This window comes from Adiantum capillus-veneris, chromosome 14, assembly GCF_014529385.1.
Source record: "Adiantum capillus-veneris isolate H3 chromosome 14, ASM1452938v2, whole genome shotgun sequence".
Lineage (NCBI taxonomy): Eukaryota > Viridiplantae > Streptophyta > Polypodiopsida > Polypodiales > Pteridaceae > Adiantum > Adiantum capillus-veneris.
Window position 1 is genome coordinate 146,148,398 of NC_140944.1, and position 8,330 is coordinate 146,156,727.

Genomic DNA, 8,330 nt, shown 5'->3' on the forward strand with positions numbered 1-8,330 from the left:
TAGAGAAATTGATAACAATTGAGGGCCGGATTTACTTGGAGCTGGTCCCCCCTCCAAAAGGATTTAGTATTATAGGCCCATAAAGAGAGACTTGGTATCATACATTCTTTGTGTTCCTTGAGACCTTGTTGATGCCATGAAGATGGTAAGCTTCATGCACCAATATTATGCTCATAATTAACTTGCAATAAACATGAACTTGTCCCCAGTATCAATCCCAAGATCTCAAACACCTTCAAAGGTGAAGAGATCTAGTAGGGAGTGAGGGAAGGAAAGAGAAAAAGATGTATTCTTATGAGAAAGATGTAGTCTCCTCACATATCATTACTCTTAGAGAATATCATAGCATAGTAATGGAGATTAAGAAGATGATAAGAATATCTTTGAAGCTTGACTCTTGGTTGGGTTTGCATTTCACAACCAAGAGGTGTTGGTGTATGCTCTCTACTTCTCAAGCTTGGAGAAGGAGACGGAGTTCTTGCTCAACACATGAGAGAATGTGTGAGTGTGTGTGTGTGTATGACAAAAAAGGAGGCCCACATCTTGCTTTGGTCGACCCCTTGCACCCTATTGGCCCATGCAAGGTCCTTGCCAATTACATGCTTTGGTCATAAACTAGCAATAGAGGTAGCATTTGGACAAGTGTCCTCCTTTCACCTTTTGAGAGAGAGAGCTTATTTAATTATTTAATTGAATCTAAATTCTCATTGGACCTCCCTAAAGGCCATCCAAAAGTATTTAGGCACACTATGAGGGCAACATGGCTAGGGTTTGACATGTGTACTTTATGCCTCTTATGAAAAGGGTGGCTCTTGAGAGTGTGGAAGTGTATTCTCTCTCATCCCTTACCTTTAGGGCTTGTCCCCCTCTTTGTAGGCATCATGTTTGACTTGAACACCTCAAGCACCTTGGTCATCCAACACCTCAAGCACCTTGGTCATCAATCACCTTAGTCACTAAGCACCTTGTTCATCAAGCACCTCAAGCACCTTAGTCCCGAAGCACCTCAAGCACATCCCTAGCTTGCCTAAGGTCTAAAATACCTAAAGGTCCTAGGTCTAAGGACTTTTAGCATTAACCTTTGGAGGTCTTTAATGAAGCTAACCCTAAGGTCTTCAACGCTCCATTATCTACACATTGTTCTTCAGTAGACCATCTCCTTTTGAGCCCCTTTTGAGATGTAACCATCTCTCCTTTTGGCCCCGTGCTGAGGTAGGTTTAACAGCACACATCTATGTTCTAGCTCTTGTTACCCTTTTATCTTCCCATATTAAATGATCAATTTAACATGAGAAAATCATTTGATAAAGCTAGATATTAGATTTTATGACACCAAATACTTGAAAGAGGATTTATTAGGCCTATTTCTAGTATGTGGGAATCACCTATTCTTTTGATAAAGAAGAAGGATGGATCTATGTGGATGTGCATAGATTATAGAGCTCTTAATCAGATAATGATTAAGAACAAATACATGATGCCTTATATGGATGAGTTGTTTGATCAACTCTTTGGTTTCTAGAATGGCCTTGGGAAGATTTTTGAGCATTGCTCTTCCCTTTAGGCTCATTTCGGTCTCTAGTTTCCATGGGCTTATAATTCCTCCTAGGCCCTTGTTGGAAATTAACTCGTGAAGCAACCATAGTATGGTGGATGACTTCAGTGATGGTCCTAGGCATTTGAGAGTTGACAAATTCGGCTATGTATTCACGTAGCCCAATACAAAATTGGTTTTTTTAATTTTGCAATGTCTATCTTTTGGTAGACCATAGCTTTGAGATGTAAATTCCAAAACTTGTCCTTATACTTGTGGATAGACCCCGGGGGGTTCACCTTACATAGTATGTAACCTATCACGTGAGTTCAACAGAAGGGTATTTAAATCCCTTAAAACTTACAGAAATAAATTTACATAAGGATATGTTTTTAACAAATCTAATTTTTTTTTACAGAATTTAAAAGAAAGGGTTCATTATATATCCTAGAAAATTCACAGAATAGGGATTTTAGAAAAAGAGCCTGAACGCACGTCATATAGTGGTCTCAAATATAGTGAACCCCCCGGGGGATAGACTCAAGAGGTTCTTAATTGTCCATGAAAGGTTGGATTTGTTCATTGCAAGAGAGTAAGTGGGACAAGGATTTATTATCTCGGTTGGAATGAACAAAGTTTGTCAAGGTACACCATTGGGAACTATAAACTTAATAATGGAGTCTTTTGGGACTTGCCTTTGGCTTAACCATTATTGAGCTACTAGCAAGCACAACAGGAACTATATCAACTGAGCACTGATAGAACCTCTCCATTACTCTTTGCAATTAACAGTCTCTAAACAATGGGTGTGGTTGCTTGACTGCTAATTTTCAAAAGTTAAGAAGAGTAGCAACTAAAGTTTTGAGGTTGCCAAAGAACAAAGTAGCATATACAAAAATTTAGTTAGCATAGCTGACAATAATAAAGAGAGTAGAATGAATATTGACGACTTGGATATTTCACATGAAGGTCTTACTATTGATGCCCCCGTGTTTGTGAACTATCTTGTCACTAGGTTGCAACAAGCCATGTGCAATCCCGCTTTACAAGCCGAAGTTGCCCAACAACTTCGCACCCGTGGATTCTCCAAAGTCCCCAAGAAGGGAGAGATCTTAAGAGGCCTCTTGTTGAGACTCCCAAAGGAAGACTCTCTCAGGTGAGGGAAGAGGAGAAATCATATGAAAGAGAAATAAGTGAATCTCCAAACCCTTCAAAACATGTGGCTCCGCGAAGATGACAGTCTTGATGATTTCCATTCCTCCCAAGAGGAAAAGGTCATCATGTAGTCCTTCCCCTTGTGATTCCGAGAAGGAAGAGAGGAATCAAAAGAAGAAAAGGAAGAGAAAGAGGTCACCCTCTTCTCCATCTCCATTATCTTCCTCCTCTTCCGATGAAAGCAGTGGCTTATCTCCTAATGAGTTCAAGATGAGAGGACATCGAAAGTCTTATGCTCCTTGAAAAGGATCCTACAAGCTCAAGAAGTTCAACGAGGGAGGAAAGAATATTTCTTTTCTCACCTATCATGGCACTTTTGGCCACAAACAAAGTCTTGGCCATTATCCAGCAATTCAATGTGGCCTTTGGAGATGAGGGCTTCACGGAGTCCTCTAAACTACGACATGTAGCTACGCATTTTCACAAACCTACCCGACAATGGTGGGCTAGTCTACGAGGTAATGGCAAAGCGACATGGAAAACTCTAAGAGTTTCCATAACGAAGTAGTTTCTTGCAGGCGATGCCAAAGACAAAGTTCTTACCAAAAAGGAAAAGATAAACCGGTAGCTCTGATACCAATGTAATGGAATAAGGCTAATAACATTAATTGTAATGGAATTAAAGTGACAATACTTGTAAGGTCTCCGACCCCGAGCTATAAGAGCACCATTGTACCATGAAATGAACATAATGGAAAAAGTTACTATTTTTAGCAGTTTTTCGAATTCTGTCAGTGCCATGATGTTTAGAATGTTTTAAAGCTTTGAAATGTGAATTAAAATATTTTTTGTAAAAAAAATTCCAAAAATAATAAGTTTTTGGTCACCCGACCCATTCAGTTTTGACCGTCTCGAAAAACTGCACCCGTACCCTGAATTTGAAAAAAAAATGCATTTTTGGACCCCGAGGGCTGCTAAATATGGCAGGTACTCGGACTAGTACGCCTTAGTTAGAGCTTAGTATAACAATTTACGGCATTCAATTCCGACTCGTATGGGCCGTTTTAGCCTAAAACCAATTTTTCCTAAAGTTGTGCGGGGAGGCACCGGGGCTCGAGGCTGTGTGGGAGCAGGGTCTAGGCCACTCAGAGCCAGCTTTAGCAGCTAGGGGGCGCCCTCTTGTCTTGTGGGAGTTGTGGGAGAGTTGCCAAACTTGAGAGAGAGTGTGAGAGTCAGTTAGACTAGCTAACTGGACACTTGGTAGGCATGTAACTAGACTTGCCATGCATGAAGTGAGTGCTCATTCAGATGGTTATAGCAGCTAGGATAAATTTTCAGCATGGAGAGGCCTATTTAAGAGTGTGCTCACACACACACACACACATGCTCACACACACACCCAGTACACACACACACACACGCACACACACACACACACACACACACACACACACACACACACACACACACACACACACACACACACACACACACACACACCTACACACACCTTGGGGAGGTGCTGCCGGTACACATACAGTTTTTGAAGGAGAAGCAAGGTGGGAGGTGATGCCAAAATTCTCATCTTGAGGATTCATTGGATCAGAAAATCGAGAGGATTCTGAATTCTGAATTCTGAATCATCTAAGCCAAGTGATTAACTTTAGAGTCAGTTCCCATAGGGTAAGCAAAGTATTAACCATAAAATTGCTAGGTCTCGAAGGAGAAATCTAATCCCTCTTGCATAAGGAGGATTCTTTAATGATTCTAATCTGCCAAATTGGTTGTTATGATGCTCTCGGACCTTAGCTCTTTTCTTCAAGTTTATCATTTAAAGTAGTGAGTATAAAATGGCCCCGATTAAGAGAACTCGCTTCGGTGGTGCCCACGACCGTGAGGCGGGAACGAGAAATGTGAATGGAAAGGGAAAAGCTCCCATGGACGAACAAGCACCGGCCATCTCACGAGCCATTGACGAAGAAATGGAAGAGGTAGGTCACAATTTTATTTAAGTTGTTTAATTTAACATTACATATGACAAGTTAGGAAAGAACATATCCCTAAACATGTTGGAGAAATCTGACGGAAACCTCGGCATTGAATTTAATTGTATATTAAGGTCTAAGTAGGAAAGAATGGTTGATGGATATATTGTTTGAAATAGGAAAAAATGTCTACTAGGGAAAATTTAGCTCGGCATGTTCATTTTATTTTCAATGTTGAACTAGTCCTGAACCCCCTCCTGATCACAGGGGGCAGAGTTCCTGGTTAAGGGCTCTTGAATCCACGATTGCTGGTTAAGCGGTAAATACCCACGTCTGCTGGTTAAGCGGTGGGAACCCACATCTGCTGGTTAAGCGGTGGGAATGTCCATGTCGTGCTTTCCATGCGGTGGACATACCTAGTTGTATGGGCAGCTAGGCGACAACGGAAGGAGTAAACTCTCTCTGGAGGGGGGATGTTGTACCTTCAGAACATTGGAATTTTAATGAATAAGTTTGAGTAGAATTTTTACTAGAATACTGTCTTGGTGCCGTTTGCAATACTCGTTGAAGGGCTGTCTTAACGAACATTGTGATTCGAAATCTAATCAAGGAATATTTATATTGAACAATCATTGTGGTAGTAACTAGGACACACAAGGAAGTGTGAGTGTGGGGGTGGAAAGTGGGGACTTGGCTCAGGTTGCCAATGCCTATGAGAAGGGTGGTCCCGATTGGTCGAGAACTCTCTGTCCCCATAGTGTTTAAATCGATACTAGTAATACTCATTTCCCCTAGAGTGGCGAAGTCTCAAGCGTACGTGCCTGTGAAACATGGGGAAAAAGGCACTCGGGATTTCTCTCCTCTTGGAAGGTGGGTCTTAGGATCGCTAGATAGTTTAAATATGCTTCCCCTGCGAGGTGGAGCTAGAGATCGTCGGCTAGTTGAACCCTGAACCACTTTGTTTGCTTCCGTTATAGATCTAGTGGCCACCAGGTTCACCATCAGATCCTCCGTTTCATATGGTGGGGTGGGGACCTCACACCTGGTATCAGAGCTATAGGTTTACGAGCTGGATGTTGTTTGAAATTTAAAAAAAATAAGGGGTAGTAGGATAGCTCGTACTCAGAGCTTGAGCATGATGTTTCCCAGAGTAATGACATTGGATTTGTCTAGTGGATTGTCTCCTGAGTGATGTTTAAGAGTTTTACTCGTTGAGCTTGTTGGGTTTCGGTGGATTCCACATGATGTTTTTTTTTGAGAAGTCGTTGGTGCGACTAGTGCTGCGGGCAGGTAGCGTGTTGATGCACATAAAGTTATAAGTATGGATCAAAGCTCTCGAGAAAAGTTTTTACCATTATTTTTCGGACAGTTTTGGATGTATTCAATGGAATTTGAACTAATGGTGGAATGGTTAAATCCTTTGTGATAGATGTACAGATTAAGTAGGTTGGTTAAGCCCAAGAGTTAAATTTCTTCTTGAGTATGGAAAAGACGAGGTTCATTTGAGAAGAGTGATATAGTAATGAGTTTTATACCATTGGATAGGCACCGCCTGCTCCTCTCTACTCGGCAACGCAAGAGAAGAAGCTCCTCCTTAAGAAAGCCCAACCTCCACTCTTTAAGGGCGAGGGGGCAAATGTGGAGAGAGATGCGGAAGTGTGGATGGAAGCCGTGGACGATTACTTTGAAGCTGCGGGAACCCAACCCATGAATCAGACTATGCTTGCGATGTTCCACTTATCTGGCGATGCCAAGATATGGTGGAAGCAACATTGCAGGGACTTGGATATCAAGGGATCTTCCCAGTCATGGGAGGACATCAAGGCTGCTGTGATGGAGCGATACTTACCACCCATCTATAAAACTTTGAAGATGAACGAGTTCTTTTCCCTTCGGCAGTTGACTTCATCTGTCTAAGAATATTATTCAAAGTTCGTCACTCTTCGGAGATATGCTCCTAAGATGACTTTGAAACAACAGGTAGCAAGGTTCAGCCAAGGGTTAATCGACCCTTTGAATACTCGGTTGGAAGCTCTCAGGCCAACAACTCTGCATGATGCCTTGCTAAGCACCAAACCGTTGGCTAAAGAGATTCAGAGGACTACCCAAGATAGTCAATACTATTTATCAAAGAGGGCCAAGACAGACAACTAGAGTAACAGACCAATTAACCCTGCATACGACCATCGTCCTGTAGTAGCTATTACGGCAGCTATACCGAGTTTCCCAATATAAGATGCTTTGAGTACCAGGAGTATGGACATTACAAAAGCCGATGTCCAAAAAGGATTTCCCAAACATCCGGTGCTAATAATGTACCTCTGAACGTCAATGGGCGAGGTCAACCAAACGAAAGAGGAGGAAGAGGAAACATAAGACAAGGAAGGGGAGCTTTCGCTAATGCCACAATGAGACAACCAACTGTGGGTGACGAAGCTGATGAGAGAGAAGCTCTGTATGTTGCAACTGCTAATCCTAGTAAGCAATAATTCAAGCACCAGGATCTCATCAAAGTTCAGCAGAATAAGACGCATAAAGCTAAAGACTATTCTATTATCAAAGGATGTCTTTACTTTAAACAGAAGATATATGTACCTAAGTAGTTAGCATAGAGTTTATCCAGATGTATTCTTGAGATGAGGAAAATATCAAAATTTTCACGTTGGGGAGGATGTAAGGTCTTGTTAACCCTCGTGGCTCACGGACACCCTATCGCCTACGACGGACACCGTAACCGTATTATTTATTTAAGTAGAGTCAGACACCGGGCTTGTCGGTCCAATAGGGAAAGGTAGAGTGATCGCCGATGAGAGGCGCACTCTAATACGAACATGCTAGGGTTAGTTGGCTAAGAATGGGCCCCCAAGTGCGAGTGGGGTGAGCTCACATAAAAGCCAATTAAACCTAAAATTGAGTCATTCTCTCATTGTGCAATAGAAGCTGCTCTTGCTCCATCTCCACCTTCTCCTTCACCATCTCCTTGTGTGTGTGCGTGTGTATGTGTGTGTGTGTGTGTGTGTGTGTGTGTGTGTGTGTGTGTGTGTGTGTGTGTGTGAGAGAGAGAGAGAGAGAGAGAGAGAGAGAGAGAGAGAGAGAGAGAGAGAGAGAGTGAGTGTGTGTGCGATCGAGCGTTGCGGCGGCACGACGGAGGCGAGGCGGTTGAGCGCGGCGTAGCGGCGTCTCCCTCTTCTTCGCGGTGCGGGAATCCTTCATTCGCAACTACGCAGGAAGGTGAGTGACACACCGTTCTTCCTTGTGAGCTTGTCTGTTGTATGACTGTGTGCTAGGAGCCTTTGTGGCTCGCACACGGCGCGTAGCATGTCCCTAGCCTTGACATTTTTGGCGCCGCTGCCGGGGAGCTGCTGCGCTTGAAGCTCCAATGGCGACCTGTAAATTGTATTGAAGCTATTTTTTATGTAGGAAAGGCGTTTTGACTGCATTCAAGTTTTCTGTGTTCTGTTAAGATCTGTTTTGTTAGTTCTATTAAGCTCCGATTTCAGCTTACACAGTTAGCATTTCTTGCGTTTCTGCGTTTTTTTGCATTTTTTGGTTTGCACTGCACAGTTCTGTCAAGTTTCAATTTCTGCATTTTCTGTGTTTTCTGGTTTGTGCACAGTTAGGCGCGTGAGCGAGGGGGAGGTTAGATTTTCGAGAAT